The sequence below is a fragment of the Cyprinus carpio genome, chromosome B7, assembly GCF_018340385.1.
Source record: "Cyprinus carpio isolate SPL01 chromosome B7, ASM1834038v1, whole genome shotgun sequence".
NCBI lineage: Eukaryota > Metazoa > Chordata > Actinopteri > Cypriniformes > Cyprinidae > Cyprinus > Cyprinus carpio.
The window spans coordinates 33941341-33957971 of NC_056603.1; the positions used below are offsets into that span (position 1 = coordinate 33941341).

Below are 16631 nucleotides of genomic sequence, written 5' to 3' on the forward strand. Positions count from 1 at the left end.
TCGTGTTCTTTCGGTTTGATATGACAGCCTCTATCAGACTCCGTCATCATACCACCTCCAGGGAGCTAGCTCCCTTTTAGCAGTGTAGCATCAAGGGTTTGACGGCTCCGGCCCTCTCACTTATCCCCTGGACCCCAGGGTGTTCAAGATAAGTCTTGTCGTTCCCTACCCTGGCATGGCGCGGTTGAATTCGTTCCCCATACGCAGTATCAGTGAAGTATCGAAAGGGAACGTACTCGGGTACGAACGTAACCTCGGTTCCCTGAGATATGGAACGAGTACTGCGTTATATGCTGTTCCACGAGGCTGTGGCTTCAGTGTTGTCGCTTCAGTCGTATGACCTGATTTCCTCTGGCGATTTGCCTGCTTTTATAGCCATTCGCCCTGCCCATTTTGGCGGGCTTTGGCACGCTGCATCACCACAGGCTTGCGCAGCTACGCAGCGCTGTCATTGGTTTAAAAAAGTTTACAGATTAAACCAATGGCAGTGCAGTAGCACTGCGTTATTGAAAAAAGGCTTCAGTATCGAGGAAAAAAGGAGCTTTTCCCCATACGCAGTACTCGTTCCGTATCACAGGGAACCGAGATTACGTTCGTAACCGAGTACGTTTTTGCCACAAAATCATGTGAAAATCATCATGTTTACTCTTTCACAGAAAACAAAATATTAATTTAACATTTGTAAGACATCTTTTGTGATAGAATGCCCATATGTGAGGGAGTGACAATGACCATGAATATTTAGTGATTCACACCTGAGAGACATAGGGCCTCCCCTAATGAGCCACCAGTCATTAATGTGTCTGTGCACAGTACTGTTACCTGATAAGCTTATCTAGATGATATGGTGATCTTTTCAGATACATGGGAAAACCATCTAGACATACTCACTGAGGTTTTTAGTCGTTTGGCTAAAGCTTTGCTGACTTTGAATCTGGTGAAATGTGACTTCGCAAATGCCATAGTTACATACATGGGTATGAAAGTTGGTCATGGTCAAGTTTGCCCAGTGGAAGCTAAAGTCTCAGCCATCCTAGACTTTCCAGTTCCCTTAAATAAGCGAGAGTTCCAAAGATTTTTGGGAATGGTAGGTTACTACAGAGGATTTTGTGAGAATTTCGCCACAGTAGTTTCTCCATTAACTAACCTCCTGAGTCCCTCTAAGAAGTTCATATGGAGTGCAGAGGGTGCGGATGCTTTTGCTACTGCAAAGGACATTATGGACATTATTGTGCAAGAGTACAACTTAGAAATTCGTCATAAAAAGGGTTCAGAAAATGTCATTGCAGATACACTGTCCAAAACCAATAGTGCAGACAGTTGACCTGTGTGGAAACTGTTGGAAACTCAGAAGTGAAGACCAGGAGACTCTTGGGTATCTTCAGCAGGATTCTTTATTGAGAACACGCTGCATGGCACTGCAGTCATCAAAAGTCTAACTAAGCCAGTGATACATTGTAGTTTATATACATTTAGGGGGCAGTGCTTAGAAATGGAGACAAAGCACCTGGGTGACGACCTTAAACAAAGCATGCAAATTAAGTATTCAGGTATAGCAGCCTGCCCCATTTCATCAGTCCTAATCCAATCAGCATAACTACTCAAAGACTGGGGCAGAGGCACCAAGAGCCATTACAAATAAAAGTTGATAGTCTCAGTAATCTGGTTAATTTGATTAACAATAAGAGAACAGGAACTGAAAGGAATCTCTTGTTACAGACTTTGCTTAAGAGAATAATTTGTCTGATGTCATCATATTTACCATAAATGCTCAATACAATGTACTTCACCTTAGTTTTTCATGTGATGCTATGTCAGAACATAGGATCAACATATTTTAAACAGATTTTTAAAATTGTAATCCCACAATCCTCCCTTTGAGAGTTCTAATAACTCTCACATAATACAATTTAAACCTCCATAAATCCATTCTATGGCCTATGTTTGTTAACACAAGCCCCCTCTTGCAGTCATGTAACATGAACAAGTTACAGGCACATATAACTTATTCAGTGTCTTGTCCTAGATTTACTTAGGTCTAATTGTCATTTTAGAACCATAACTTTTGACACATACGACATGGATGGTAATATGTCGTACAAACTACATGATGACAGAAAACCATGTAGCATAAGAGTGGAAGTCCTGAAGTCCATGGCGCCTGAATAGCTGTGTAGTCAGTTTTCTGTAGTCCATTTCCCACATAAATTCACTCAGATGACTCTTTGTCCTCATAAAGTTTGTTCATGGATGTTTGTTCATAAAATGTTAACGGCTGGTCTATGTGGTAATATAGTACATTGGGCAGGACATCCATATGCTCACCTAACATTCATCGACCTCAAATATGGCTTATCATCTGAGATATGCATGTAGTAGCGACCTTACATGGCAGCTCAATCTAATGTTAGCCTAGAAAAAAGTATGCATGTTTGTGCGGGGTGTGGAAGCCAAACAGTAGCACGCTTGGGCTACTGCATGACAGATGGAGGCGCCGCTGTGATCATTTGCTCTAATATACTTCATAGTAATGCATCTTTTGTATCTGTAAAGACTCTATGTTTATTCGGGTGTACTTAGAATAGCAACAAAATGTTGCGCTTTTGTAAAATAATTGAAGCAAACATGATGTGCTTTCTGCCGTCTTGGACTCTGTGAACTTGAGCGTCACTTCGAAACTCCTTATTACGGACATGAAAAATATATCTATAGAGAGTGAAACTTTTAAATGAACCAATTCAAACAGAAAACAAATATTCTCACATTATGTAATCCGTATGAAACATGCTTACAGGTGCTGCGGAGATGAGTCACTGTCACAGACTTCATCATGGGAAATATGATTTTCAAGACAATTTGCTGTCTAATATAACACACTCTGTTAGCTTAGATAATTTAGAAGTTTCATCTGGTCTTGTAATAGCAGAGAAACTAAGACAGATCTTTGTGGCACTCAATATTTTACTGGTGATAAATGAGATGACTCCCCATTTAAATAAACAAAGTGGTAGCGATCGGACAGGTAGGATCTAAACCATCTTAAAGCCTGCCCATGAATACCTGTATAGTTTTGTAATCGATCTATGAGTATGTCGTGAGCTATGGTGTCGAATGCAGCACTAAGATCAAGTAAAACTAGCAATGAGATCCAGCCTTGGTCTGACGCAAGAAGCAAGTCATTTGTAATTTTAACAAGTGCAGTTTCTGTGCTATGGTGGGGCCTGAAACCCGACTGAAATTTGTCATAGAGATCATTTTTCTTTTGCAGGAAGGAGCTCAATTGAGCAGACACAACTTTTTCTAAAATTTTAGACATAAATGGAAGATTTGAAATGGGTCTGTAATTTGCCAGTTCATAGGATCTAGTTGTGGTTTCTTAATAAGATGATTAATAACCATCAGCTTGAATGGTTTTGGGATGTGACCTAAAGATAACGACAAGTTAATAATATTGAGAAGTGGTTCTTCTGCTACAGGTAACAACTCTACAGGTAACAATTCAGTAATTTAGTGGGTACAGGATCTAATAAACATGTTGTTGGTTTAGATGCAGTGATAAGTTTATTTAGCTCTTCCTGTCCTATAGTTGTAAAGCACTGCAGTTTATCTTTGGGTGCGATGGATGAAACTTAAGCATTGGATGCTGTAGAATCTACATTTGTTATTGTATTTCTGACGTTATCTATTTTATCAGTGAAGAAATTCATAAAGTCATTACCATTTAACTGTGAGGGAATATTTAGATCGGGTGGAGTCTGGTTATTTGTTAATCTAGCCACTGTGCTAAATAAAAAACCTTGGATTATTTTGGTTATTTTCTATGAGTTTGTGGATATGCTCGGCCCTGGCAGTTTTTAGAGCCTGTCTATAGCTGGACATACTGTTTTTCCACGAAATTCTACAAACTTCCAAGTTAGTTTTTCTCCATTTGCGCTCAAGACTACGAGTTTCTTTCTTGAGGGATTGGGTATTACTGTTGTACCATGGTACAGTACGTTTTTCCCTAACCTTTTTCAATTTGATGGGGGCAACAGCTTCTAATGTATTAGAGAAGATAGCGCCCATGTTGCCAGTCATTTTGTCTAGTTCATGTGTATTTATGGGTACACAGAGCAGTTGAGATAAATCAGGCAGGTTATTTGCAAATCTGTCTTTGGTGGCTGGAACAATAGTTCTGCCCAGACGATAACGCAAAGCAAAAACGCATATAGTTAATATCATTAATATGCAGAATGCATGATACAAGGAAATGGTCAGTTACATCATCCCTTTGAGGTACGATATCTACAGTAGGTGGACATCCAAAACGTTGCTTCTACCGCCGCTCGTACCGCCGCCGCGGTGTCTGCAAAGTGCATTTGCAGCTTTTGACCGCTGAGTGGCGCTTTAATCACAGGTTTTCAAACAAGCGCATCAAAGCACATTTTCGCAAATAGACGTCAGCTTTGCCTCACCGAAGTGTTAATTTTGATTGCAGTAGGGGGAAATGAAAGAAAAAATATTTAATATTCACAGATGAAAGTTTAGTCCTTATGAGGATATGTGCGTTTCTTAAAACGAATTCAAGCAGGATAAATGTCAAGCCTATGAGCCTGTGCTTATATTTTCTCTACACCATATTTTAGATTAGACATTTAAATAGTGTGCAGTATTATTTATATAATATGAATTATGTGTTATATTATTAAAAAGAAAATGTGGTTTACTTTGCATCGGAGCGTTAAAAGTGAAAGCCTATTGTGAGCTAGGCTTGCGTGTTTTATAAATTATTTTCTTTATTTTAGTAAAACGTAAGGCACTGTATAATTTCGCTCCCATTATTTAGGCCTAATTAAAACAAGAAACGAATAAATTAAACCTGCACGATTTAACTAAATCATTGCAACTCTAAAGAATGGATGGATTAATAAAACGTCCTTACTTATCAACAAAGTGCACACGATGTAAAAAAAAGAAAAAAAAAAGAAAAAGAGCTTCATTAATTGACAACTTCAGTGATTTTAAATAGAGTCTTCTTGGCTTGCTTTCATATAATTTAAGTAAAGTAAAAATAAATAAATAAAATAAATAAATAAATTGCAGCCGCATTTAAATGCAGGTTTGTATAATATTCCGTAAAATATCAGTGCAAGATTTGCTCTGCATGATGCTGAGTGCACGCAGCCTTTATTCTTATTTGTCTACATATTTTATCTTCATTACAAATCTTGTTTGGATTTATTTTGGATAATTGAATGTAAAAAGTTATTTACTTTGTAATGCATATGCAAAATGTGAATTATTATTTATATTCAAGTGTTTGTGCAAAAATTATTAATGCGCATGCATGACAGGGAGGCGCCCTCTCGATCACGTAATTTTTTTCCTAATAATGAAATAACTGAAAATTGTGGCGTCTCACATACATGAGAAATATATCTACATAAAGCTTGAAATGTCTTTTAAAATGAATCAATTCAGAATGAAAGCATTAAGTAATCTGTGAAGGTTGTATTTCTGTTTAAAGGCGCGTTAATGTGGAGAGAGGCAGGCCTGTGAATTTCATCTTGCAGCCGACAAGAAAACATTTGTTTATTAATAAATAATTAAAATGTCTCCTTTTTCATAATTATTAGGCTACTTCTGCCTGTGCTTTGTGACGAACTTAATGCATGTTCTTGAGCGTGGAATATATTAAGGCTTGATTATAGTTGTAAATGTAATATAAACTTGCGATTAGTTGAATAATGACAAATGAACGACTAGTAACTAGAAAAATCTTACGTGGGAAGCAGACCTATTAAATACCCTCTAGACATCTCTCTTAAAGTTTTTAAAGAATTTTATACGCGTTTGCATAAATTCTTCCTTCAGAACGGTCTGTAATGGAGAGATGCCTTAACACTGATTTTTCCTCTGAAACACAAAAACGAAAATTGAAATAAAATAAATATTTTATGTTTTGAGAATGATTGGGCTCAACCCTCCCCGTGCGTTTCAGACACGCTGCCGAGCAGAGTATGAGCGGAGCGGAGTGATTCTGACTGAAGAGGAGCAGATTTTTTAAAAGTCGGAGCGTCGTGGTTTTCACTCGCTCCAGCACCGCTCCATCACGAATACAATTCATGCCAACAGCCCGTAATATAACTGAATATTTAGCAAGAATTCACATGATAAACATATTTAGCTATAGCTTGATACACATAATCTCTCCGATCAGAAGACTATAATGACGGCAATAGTCGAGCGGGATGTTACAGGCTAGTTCTCAAGGAATTTGTCTTCCTTTTACTGATTATTTTCGGGTTAAAGCATGATTTAAACAGATACAGCACATTCACACGTAATCGCTGTCGCAATAATGCATTCAAACAAATGTAATCTTACAGTAGGCTACTTCATCTGTATCTGATTTTGAATGAGCAGAAATCTGTAACAAATGCATCGATCTGTAGATAAAATAACTGACGAAAATGTAAACTGTTATTTTCATCACAAACAAAATTTGCACATCAGAAAGCAGCAATTATACCTTTTAATGCTGACAATTTTATTAGTTTGGCGTTTGGTAGGACAAAAAGTTTGCACACAATAGCCTAATCCCCTTTGAAACTCTCCTGTAAATTTATTTATTTATTTTTATAAGCTATTATGAACATAACATTTCAACTTTAGCCACGGAGTGAAGGCGGAGCAGTGTTTCTGGTATCAATGAACGCGGAGCTTAGTTATTATTAAATGCTCGGAGCGCGGAGGGAAATTGTTGCTGCTCCACTCCGCTCACATAGGCCTACTGTACTGCCGAGTGAGAGAGATGTTTCGCCCTATATGAACAAGGCCGTCCGGTGTGGACACGGTTAGACAGTGTCTGCTATATTTACAAATAATTGATATAAGAAATAAAAATAAATACATAACCTAAACCAGCGGCATAACGAGATGAAAATATAGACTAGAAAACTGATTTAGGCCTACACTTGGTCTGTCCTACGTCCATGACACTGACTCACTGCGGAGCTGCCTGTCACGAAACGCACACAAAAAGGTAGATCCAAGTGCAGTATGTTTATTGAGGCAATCCAAAATCAGAAAACATCCAGGCAAAAGGTCAACATCCAGGTAATCCGTCCAAAACAAGAAACATAACTCAGGCCAGGAAACACGAACTAGAAGGTGACATACAACAAGGACTCCGTAACAAAGACAGAAACAAACCAGGTATTTATAGACAGGTGATTACAATACTAACGGGGAATTGGCTGAGTGCAATGATTAATGACCAGGGACAGCTGAGTGCAATGAGCAGTGATGGAAACAAACAAGACTAAGGGAAATGTAGTTCTGAGGTGGGTTTGACGCTAAGGGGAAGTGAGACCTCTAGTGGACACCCAGGGATACACAAACCAGACACTGTGACACTACCCCCCCTCTAAGGAGCAGCTTCCAGATGCTCCCCAGAACAAAACACCAAAAACAAAACAACGAGACCAGGAGGGAGGTGGACTGGTGGACTGGTGGAGGCAGAACAGGGGGAGGGATGGCGGGCCAGGCCCGTGTAGGGGAACTGGGACCGGCAGCGATGGCTCCCCTGGCAGCCCAGGTGGCTCGGTCAGATCAGGGGGCCATAGTGGACCCGAAAGTTCAGGGGACCACGAGGGACCAGGCAGTTCAGGTGGCCACGGTGGACCCGAAAGTTCAGGGGACCACGAGGGGCCAGGCAGTTCAGGTGGCCATGGTGGATCAGTCCATTCTCGTTGTGCAGACGGCCAGGGAGGAATTCGCCATTTGAGTGGCCCGAACGGAACCTGCCATTCGGGGAGCCAGTGAGGAGCAGACTGTGGCGATGGCCAGGTCACGGCATCGGACACCGCCTCGGGAACGGCCTTGGACAAGGGCACCGCCTCGGGAACGGCCTTGGACACGGGTATCGCCTCGGGAACGGCCTCGGGTTCGGGCACCGCCTCGGCCTCCGGAACGGCATCGGGCACCGCCTCGACCTCCGGAACGGCATCGGGCACCGCCTCGACCTCCGGAACGGCATCGGGCACCGCCTCGACCTCTGGAACGGCATCGGCCTCCGGAACCATCTCGGGCACCGCCTCGACCTCCGGAACGGCATCGGGCACCGCCTCGGCATCGGGAACAACATCGGGCACCGCCTCGGCCTCGGGAACAACATCGGGCACCGCCTCGACCTCCGGAACAGCATCGGGCACCACCTCGGCATCGGACACCGCCTCGGCATCGGGCACCGCCTCGGCCTCCGGAACGGCATCGGGCACCGCCTCGGCCTCCGGAACGGCATCGGGCACCGCCTCGGCCTCCGGAACGGCATCGGACACCGCCTCGGCATCGGGCACCGCCTAGGCCTCCGGAACAACATCGGGCACCGCCTCGGCATCGGGCACAGCCTCGGGCACAGCCTCGGGCACCGCCTCGGCCTCCGGAACGGCATCGGGCACCACCTCGGCATCGGGCACCGCCTCGACCTGCGGAACAGCATCGGTCACCACCTCGGCATCGGGCACCGCCTCGGCATCGGGCACCGCCTCGGCATCGGGCACAGCCTCGGCATCGGGCACAGCCTCGGCCTCCGGAACAGCATCGGGCACAGCCTCGGCATCGGGCACAGCCTCGGGCACCGCCTCGGCCTCCGGAACAGCATCGGGCACTGCCTCGGGGACGGCAGCGGCCTGCTCGGGAACGTCCTCCTGGACGGCAGCGGCCTGCTCGGGAACGTCCTCCTGGACGGCAGCGGCCTGCTCGGGAACGTCCTCCTGGACGGCAGCGGCCTGCTCGGGAACGTCCTCTGTGCTTTGAGGAACGGTAGACGCCTGTCTCCTCCTCCTTCGCCCTCTATGATGGCGAGTCGGTGGCACCTTGACGGAAGACTCAGCCGTTGAGTCAGCCATTTTGTCTGCCAACACAGGAGTAGATTCGACCATCTTGTGCAGTGGTGCTGGGCGGCCCTCTTCTCTGGAGACACAGGTGTGGTCGAAGTATCCCATTGAGCCCGATGGCGCAGGTAATGGGTAAACCTCCAAAAGTCTAGGATCTCCAGCCCCTTCATCTCCCACCGAGGCAAAGGGTCATCCAGGCAGTCATTAAACAAATCCTTTAGTGCCTCATTGTTATACCCCCGCCCTACCGCCATAGTCCAAAACGCTTGAGCCAGATCACCCACCTCACGCCCCCTTTGACGAAGGGTGGTTAAGTTCCGTAGTCTACCCCTCCGTTCCTCCATGGTGGCTGGGGAACAGCTTCGAACTCCCACACCGCTGGATCTATGCATGACGGAGTCCTTCTGTCACGAAACGCACACAAAAAGGTAGATCCAAGTGCAGTATGTTTATTGAGGCAATCCAAAATCAGAAAACATCCAGGCAAAGGTCAACATCCAGGTAATCCGTCCAAAACAAGAAACATAACTCAGGCCAGGAAACATGAACTACAACAACAACAATGAATAGGACTCCGTAACAAAGACAGAAACACAAACCAGGTATTTATAGACAGGTGATTACAACACTAACGGGGAATTGGCTGAGTGCAATGATTAATGACCAGGGACAGCTGAGTGCAATGAGCAGTGATGAAACAAACAAGACTAAGGGAAATGTAGTTCTGAGGTGGGGTGACGCTAAGGGGAAGTGAGACCTCTAGTGGACACCCAGGGATACACAAACCAGACACTGTGACAGCTGCCAGTTTTAATCTGAACAGCTCTTAACGCCGAGTGGATGGCATGATGGGCTAGTATTAAAAAATAATATATTTTTATATTAAAACTTGTTTTGAACAATTTCTTTGTCATTTGAATATTGATTTTAAGTAGGGAATAAAAAAAAAATCGATTTAAATTTTAAATCGGATTTTTTTGTGAAAAAAATTGGGGATTTTTTTTAGGCCATAGGCCTATCGCCCAGCCCTAATGCAACAGTTTTTTTTTTAGTTTTTTTTTTTTTTTAAGGCAACTTCCTCTGAAATTAAGTTATAATAACTAATAAACTTTATTGCGCTATACAGTAGTTAACATTTGAAGTGATCAAACCTTTCTTTAAAGTTGTCCTAAAACCTGTTCTGCAAGTTTGAAACCCTCATAAAACTGTCCATATGAAAGAGCAAGAAATTCACACCTTTATCTCGACCCCCCACAAGCTATACATAACTACCCCCAGCCCCCTCCAGCTGAACTGAACTCGGTCTGTTTTTTGGCTGTGAGGAACAGTGTGTTCTCATGTTACTGGGTTGAAACATGCCTGCACTCACAGCAGCCCTTCTCTTTTTATTCACTATTTTCCCGCAGTCCATATTATTATTTTCACTAGACCAAAATAATAACAAATTATCAATTGATAATTAATCATTATTTTTGCCAAAATCATTGTTATTTGTGAACGTAGGCGTTTGCGGAAGGCTTTAAGACCAGGCGGAATCCTCCGTAAGCTGCTCCCGCTTCACAGCGCGCGGGACGCGCGCAAACTGACCCAACATTTAGCAAGGCAGGAAAACATTCAGTCTGCCTGAAGGAAGACGTATTTCATTGTAAGTTAATGCTGTTAAATAGAGAGTAAAACAAACATAAAAAATACAACTAGTGTAGGCTATCCTTAAACTTGGAGTTCATTATATTGAAGTACAAATTTAAACACCAGAAGCAACCTACACTGTCAGTGTTCTTTTACTGAAAAGTATGCATTTTATTTATTTATTCACAGGCTATATGGTTGAAATAGTAATATTTTAGTTGAAAACTTAAAGTGCCATTGTTTAAAAAAAAATGCATCAAATGTTTCATAGACCTTCAGTTGTCATGCTTTAAAATCCCATGCCATTTGTAATTTCACTGTATTTTAACCTCCTAAATTACTACCCCAATTCTATAATGGTAAAATTTATTCAGACCGATGGCATTTTTTATGACATTATTTATTTTTATTTTTAGAATAGGCTAATTGTAACATAAATGGATGAATCAAAACAAATATAACTTTTTAACTGCAGGCAGATATAGGACTATATTATTGTACATTACAAATATTTGGATCCCTTATTTTATTAAAGAATAAATACTTATTTTCTTCAAGAATAAACATTATAAATAAATAATTAAAGAAAGAACCTCTATTAGCCCTTATTTGTAGGTTGCAGGAGATATGCGAGCGATTCATAGATTTAAAAAAGAAAAAAGTGGGTGCTTGGTTTCAGAAAACGAATACAGCTCATAAAAAATACTATGATGAAAAAGTCATGCTAACTTATTAATTCATAGAAATAATTTAATTAAAACATTTTTCAACTTGAATTTCAATACTATTAAACTGACTTTAAAATCTCAAGGAGTTTATAAGTTGAAACGGTAAAATGTCACAGTGCATGCTAGCCTAAATGAACTTGTATCTTGTATAGTATCCGAAGACTTGAGTGCATGTTAGCATAAAACTAACAATATAATTTGATTTTTTTTTTTTAAATAATGAACAATTCCTGTATAAAATGTGACAGCAACCTTTATATCAAACATTTTGAAATCGTCCACAGCTGAGCATCGCAGGAGGCAGATCTGAAGTTATATTTGTTTGTTCACCAAGTGAATGTGATGCACAAAGTCATTTTTAGATGCAATGGAAAAATAAAGCTGGATAAAAACATACACGAAAACCCGCTAAAAAATAAATTACATTTGTGAGAGTTGCATTTTATTACGTTCAGAAATAATAACAGCAGGCCTAATAATGCTATAGGCTAATGTACCAACAGGACATTTTTAGTTCCCTTCACTTTACAACAAATCCTTTAAATTTAAAAAAATTATCAGAACAGAACAAGAATTACAAATATATAATTCTAATGGATAAATATAAGTGCAGCAGGCTATATAATAATATAGGCTTATAAACAACAACAAAAATAATAATATTTAAAAATAATTTAAAGCGATACATTATGTTGGGCTTATCTCTCTCATTCGGCACAAATCCAAACATGTTGCCCATTTGAAGCTAAACTCTTATTCATTAGGTAAAATAGGCTTTGGATTTCACACGTGTTTCAGTATCGACAAAAAAAAAAAAATCATAATTAGCAAAATTATGCCAAAGTGGCCCGCTGCTCGCGCCGCATGGCTCGGTGAACAACTGCTGTTTCCAATGAATATGTGCGCGTGAGGCACCAGCGCAATCAAAGTCACAATTCACAATTATTGGTCACACAGTAAAGGCATAATATCAAAAATGCAATGTGTTAGCAGTTTGAAAAATCAAGAATAATAACAGTTAATAAGAATTATTTGTAAATGCTGGACCGTTCTGATTTCGCTCTGCAAATGGAACCTGAAGATTATTATTATTATTATTTTTAAACCAAGAATGAACCGAAATGAAAACATTTTAATCCGTATATATATATATATATATATATATATATATATATATATATATATATATATATAATGACTGTTTAAAAACAATAGCATGCATAAGAGCCTTTGTGTAATGGTTTTTTTATTTTTTGGTGAGTAGACTGTAGCCTAAGACTATCCTATTTTTAATGGCTTTTAAGGATGTTATAATGTATATTATAATGTTGTTGTTTTACGTCTTCCTTTCATTTTACAATTACATTCAGTTCGCAATCCGTCCCTTTGCGCCACCTGGCGGTAGTTTCGCGAATGATTTTAACACTCGACTGATTTGCAGTTAACGCCGCGGCCTTGCGGAGGCGGTACGCGCGGCGGCATTACCCATTTTGGTTGTCCACCATCTGTATATCAGTAAGATCGATTCCATGCTATATAATTAAATCTAGCATATAATTAAAATGATGAGTGGGCCTGGTGACATGAGTTTATTAGGTCAGTAAACGCAAGTCCTAATGCATCATTTGTATTATCAATGTGAATGTTAAAATCTCAGACAATTAAGGCTTTATCAATGGTAACCAATAGGTCTGAGAGGAAATCTGCCAATTCTTTTCGGAATTCTGTATACGGCCCTGGTGGTCTAAACACAGTAGCTAGAGCAAGAGATACGCTAGATTTGTTTTGCATATCTAACAGTGTAACATTAAGCAGAAGTATTTTGATTTAAACCTGTATCCTGTTTTCTGGGTAATATTGAGAATATCACTATATATTGTTGGAACACCTCCCCTACGACCAGTCTGATAGGGCTCAACAGTAGCTTGGTGGAGTAGACTCATTTAGACCAATATAATAATTTGGTTTTAGGCCAGGTTTCAGTCATGCAGAGTACATCAAAACTATTATCTGTGATCATTTCATTTACAATAACTGCTTTAAAATTATATTTTGACCTCACTATTCAGGGAACAGGCACAGTCTTAATAGATTGGACAGCGCAAGTACTTCTATCATTTAAGCGGGTAGAACAAAAGCCATCATAGCAGTTATTTGAGAATCAGCTTACTAGACATATGGAGCGTAGAGTCCTGGAGATGTTGTCCGACAGGAGTTCTGCTCCGACTCTGCTGGGGTGCAGGCCATCAGCACGAAAAAGCCTAGGATGCTCCCAGAAAAGATTCCAATTATTAACAAAGAGCAGTTTCTGTTCTTAACACCATGACAATAACCATTCATTTAAAGCAAATAATCTACTGAACCTTTCATGTCTTCGTCGATACGTGGGGAGTGGTCCTGACATGATGATCATCGCCGCGGGCGTTGTGCTGCGCACCGTCTCGATCAGGCTCCTGAAGTCCCTCTTCAGTGTCTCCGTCTGCCACAGCATGGTGTCGTTAACCCCGGCGTGAAGCACGACTGCTCTGGGGCTCTCGTCGGCCTTCAGGATCGTGGGTATCTGCGCAGAAACATTGAGAACACTGTACCAGGGAAACAGTGAGTGTGCATTTTACCTTCGGCAACGGACTTATTACTAGTCTCCCTTATGATATTCGTTGACTCCCGGACCTTTTGTCTCCCACCTTCCTGGATTCCTCTCCTTCTCTTCACAGAGTCCATGATCTCCCAACCTGCCAAGTAAAGGACAGTATAATTACTACCTATCCTTCTGTTTCTACAATCCATTACTGCATTGCTCGCTGTAAATAAATGGTTTAAACTGACCATCTTTCTAAGTTGTTCTGTTACAGAAGACCAGACCAATAAGATCATACAGCAGGATGAGCACACCGGATCTGTTTCAGGAGATCGTGGACGCTCTCAAACGAGCACTCACGGAACCTCCTTCGCTATCGCCGGCAACAAAACAACACTCCTACTCCCCTATTCGCCTCCAGTTCCTTGGCCAATCCAGCGCCCTAATCTGGCTCGGTGGATGATTGCAATGGCTTCCTCTAGCAGTGTTCACTGGTGTTTGAGATGCAGCCCCATCGTTTCACCATGGATCAGGGAAAAGTTTCTTTCATTATTTCTCTCTTATCAGAATGAGCTCTCCAATGGGCAGAAACAATTTGGATGCAAGGTGGTCCAGCAACCCAATCATTAGATTATTTAATTAACCATTTCTGTGAGGTATTTGGTCATTCCACTGATTTCTCATCTGTGAGTGAAAAACTCTATTACCTAAAACAAGACAAAATGTCTATTCAAGATTACTCTCTGAAATTTCATACTCTAGCAGCTGCTAGTGGCTGGAATGAGTGCTCTCTCCTGACTTGTAACTAGCAACGTACTACAACCTGTGGAACATGAAAACAGCCCTTTTGGTGAATAGTTATTTATTTTTTTAACCCTTGTGCGGTCCGGTCATTTCTGACCGGAGAATTTTACATTTAGAATTTTTAAAAATCGTAGCTTCAGCAGAATGGTACAAAACTTGGTGACTTTTATGGCACTTGGTATGTTAACAAATGAGTAGCCAAAATGAGTCAGAAGACTGAAATAAGAGGTTAAAATCAGATCAGACCCAGAAGGATTAAGCTCTGATAAAGCATTCCTGTTCATTTTTGTAAAATTTCTATAGAATTGTAATGTTTTGTGTAACAAAGTGCTTTCTGTGTTCAGGTTTGAATGTAGTAATAATAATGCAAAAAACTACACAAATCAACATTTAAAACAACAACAACAACAAAAAAACCTTGACAAAAAGTAGTCTTTGAAAATGCCTTAATATAAATTTAAATCCATAACCTAATATAAATAAACAATTATGTATAAAAACAACTAGGGAATTCACAAGCCTCTCTACAGAGTCCTATACAGGAATCTAGTGGTTACACCATGAAATTAGTTTTTTATTTTTTAGCTCTCAGGAGGTGCTATTCTGCCTGATTTTACTGAGGGAAAAAAAAGTTTAATTTCAGGTGACTGGTCTCTTTTGTCCGCCAATGCTCCCTCTGTTACTCCATCCTCCTGATCGCCTGTACGTTCCACCATCTCAACGTACCACCATAATCCAACCGGTTCACTCCTTCTTGGGCACTGGCCACCCAGGGGCCAACGTAACTCTCTCGCTGCTACGCAGCCACTTCTGGTGGCTGGGCATGGTGCATGACGTTAGGAAGTTTGTCCAAGGCTGAAAAGAATGCGCCATCTTCAAGACATAGTGTCAGACAGAGGACCGCAGTTCATGTCCAGAGTATGATGGACTTTCTTCTCTCTCCTAGAGGTGACTGTAAGCCTGTCCTCGGGATACCACCCTCAGTCGAATGGGCAGACGGTATGCAAAATTCAGGAGATCGGGAGCTTCCTCCGGACCTTCTGTCACAGCCACCAGAATTCCTGGAACCAGTTTCTAGGCTGGGCCGAGTACGCTCCCGGAACTCGCTACAACAACCAACCACTGGACTTACCCCATTCCAGTGCGTACTTGGAGACCAGGCTCCACTGTTTCTGTGGGCTGGGAAACCCTCGGATGTACCATCTCCTGATCACTGGTTACAGGAGAGTGAGAGAGACTGGGACGAATCTCATCATCACCTTCAGAGGGCAGTGCGACGGCAAAGAATCCAGGCGTGTGCTCGATGGGCCAGCATTTTCGAATACCAAACAGGGCAGTTGGTTTGGCTTTCCACACAAGACATCCGGATGCACTTGTCTAGCAAGAAGGCAAGTCCCAGATACATTGGTCCCTTTCCCATTGTCCGCCAAATTAACCCAGTCACTTACCTTCTCAAGCTCTGGCATCACTTCTGTATTCACCCAACATTCCATGTGTCACTCCTTAAACCATTTCAATCACCTCAGTCTACTTCCTCCACAGAGCCTGGCCAGACAGTGGAACCCCTCCTCCGGTAGATGTGGAGGACGGCACCAAATACTCGGTTCAGGAGATTCTGGACTCCCGTTGTCCTGGTGGCCATTTGGAATACTTAGTGGATTGGGAGAGCTACAGACCGGACTCCCTGGTGTTCTGTTACACCAGTTACATTTAGGATTTATTTTTAAAGTACTATTACTCGTTTGTAAATCACTAAATGACCTAGGTCCTGAATACATTGCTGATATGCTCACTGAATATACATTAGTCAACATTTGAAGTGAATCAAAGTTCATCAAAGTTGTCTTAAGACAAGAACACATTTTGGTTTTAGGTTTTAGGACCACTTTGATGAAAGGTTTTGATCCACTTCAAATGTTAATTACTATATGCCAATCAGACCACTCAGATCATTAGGATCAAGTCTGTTAGACTCAAAATAAGGGTTCACTCAGAACAAGGGGAATCCGCTTT

At 41.5% G+C, this 16631-nt stretch overlaps 1 protein-coding gene across 21 annotated transcripts in view; it reads left to right on the forward strand.

The window, feature by feature from the left end:
* LOC109103604 (collagen alpha-1(XXV) chain) overlaps positions 1-16631 on the forward strand; it is a 527306-nt gene that overhangs the window by 37050 nt on the left and 473625 nt on the right. The gene's annotated exons all lie outside the window — the stretch shown is intronic.